The sequence below is a fragment of the Schistocerca cancellata genome, chromosome 2 (assembly GCF_023864275.1).
Source record: "Schistocerca cancellata isolate TAMUIC-IGC-003103 chromosome 2, iqSchCanc2.1, whole genome shotgun sequence".
NCBI lineage: Eukaryota > Metazoa > Arthropoda > Insecta > Orthoptera > Acrididae > Schistocerca > Schistocerca cancellata.
Window position 1 is genome coordinate 318,910,021 of NC_064627.1, and position 2,207 is coordinate 318,912,227.

Sequence of the window (2,207 nt, forward strand, 5' to 3'; positions counted from 1 at the left end):
GAATATCAGAGTGCTCTGGTTTTCCACAAAAAGAAATTCAATGACAGCCATAAGCTTGGAACGCATTTCTGTTACGAATGCCATTTCGAAGGCTACGTATAGCGCCGCCACCTATCAGAAATTCATGAAACTATAGCGGCTGACGCGGGCCTATTCCACGATATCCCACAACAAATTCCTAATTTCTTCAACCGAAACTCGTTGAGATTAAAAGGAATTACACAAGGAGACTCATTAATCCCACTCCTGGTCGGCTCAATAATGGGCTATATCATTGCTGCTGTAAGAAAGGAACCGGAATATGAAATTGGTAATAAAATGGTGAATATTATATGTCATGCTGATGATTCTAAGGTGATAGCAAATAATGAGGATAGTATGCGAATTTTGCTTTATCAATTCAGTAAAACAGGTAATCAGTGTAACTTGGGAACTACATCTAACAAATCAGATTATGATAATACAAAAAGAAAGACACCAGTAGGATGTAAATTAGAAGTGTTTGTTGGGTCAATTGAACAAGTGGTTAGCTCTAATTCTCTAAGAAATGTTACCACCCGCTATGAAGACTTAACCATGGAAGCGGAAAATTAAATGACAAAGGCTGTAGGGATGGCTGGGTGCCTGTAAAGTAACGTATAAAACTAAACTCCTCCCGCACAGGCCATGAAGACCCAAAGGTACCGACGGGCCGCCGTGTCATCCTCCGCCCACAGGCGTCACTGGATGCAGATGTGGAGGGTCATGTGGTCAGCACACCGCTCTCCCGCCCATATGCCAGTTTCCGAGACTGGAGCCGCTACTACTTCTCAGTCAAGTAGCTCCTTAATTTGCCTCACAAGGGATGGCTGCACCCCGCTTTCCAACAGCGCTCGGTAGGCCGGATGGTCACCCATCCAAGTGCTAGCCCAGCCCGACAGCGCTTAACTTCGATGATCTGACGGGAACCGGTATTACCACTGCGGCGAGGCCGTTGGTTAAATTAATGTATGGGGAAACAAATTTATGACAACTGAGGGTAAAATAAAAATAGTGGTTCTTGTTATGACATAAGCAGCGGAAAATAAAGCGGAAAAGAGAAAGACACAACAAAGTCAACGGCAGTGGACATGAAGGTACAAAGACAGATGCAGGGAATAGCCAAATGGGACAGAGACAAGCGATCAGTATAAAATACCAGATATAAATAAAGCGATGAAGACGAAAAAGAGAAACTGGAAGTCATGCCTTTAGGAAGGACGCCGAAAGACTGTTAAAATTTGTGAACGTGAATGACCGGAATGGAAACGACTGCCCGGACGACCACCCAAGAAATGGGACAACAATCAGTCCTGTACAACCATGGTATGTGGCCGAGAAACAGGAGAAAAGAAGAAGAAGAAGAACTTGAGGTCAATGTCGGAGTGGTTCCTATGAAAGGGCAAAATCGATTTCCATCCTCATTCGAGTTTTTGCTCGGTCTCTAATGACTTCGCTGTCGGCGGGACACTAAACTTCTAAGTTCCGCTTTCCTTTAGTGGACAACGGTTACCTCCCCCATGTCTAACAATCTTGCACGGAATATACTGGTCTAAAACGTACTGTACCATGCTTTTGAAGTTTTTCCATTTGTGATGCTGAATATTTCATGTTGCTATTTGTTCTTTGGGGTCCACCGTGCAAAATATCTCTTTTAATGACATGATTGTTATGAATAATAGCCAGCAACATTACTATGTAAATTGTTTATATATTTTTATATCACTCGCGATGGGCCAGTTTCGGCAAATTTCCATCGTCAGTTGCTATGTAAAATATAGTTGCTGCAAGGACCTGTCTGTTTTAGAATCATTACTTTCTATCAGTTGTACACTGGAGATGTATATCGGATTTTCCATGTATGCTACTTTTCTGACAGCTTGGATGACAGTCACGTTGATTACGCAAGTACTCTGCAGTTATCAGTACTATTTGCTATTTTTTAAGTACAGTACTGACATTTCCCATAAGATGCTGCGAACTTTCTTTCCTAAAGAATACAGTTTCTGACTCACTTTTCTGGTTCATCTTTTGTGATCGAGACTCCTTCTCGCCGTAACCATTATCGTATGTGCCCGTAAGTATATTACTGCGACGCTCGAAGTAATACGAAGGTCTGCGACCCCACGTTAATCACCATTCGTCCTCACGCGTGTTGTATAATAAGAAGGTCGGAGTGATGGAAACAG

General features: G+C 42.6%; 1 pseudogene; it reads right to left on the reverse strand.

Moving 5' to 3' along the window:
* Nucleotides 1-860: 860 nt before the first annotated feature.
* LOC126163564 (5S ribosomal RNA) lies at nt 861-978 on the reverse strand (annotated as a pseudogene).
* Between the last annotated feature and the right edge of the window lie 1,229 nt (nt 979-2,207).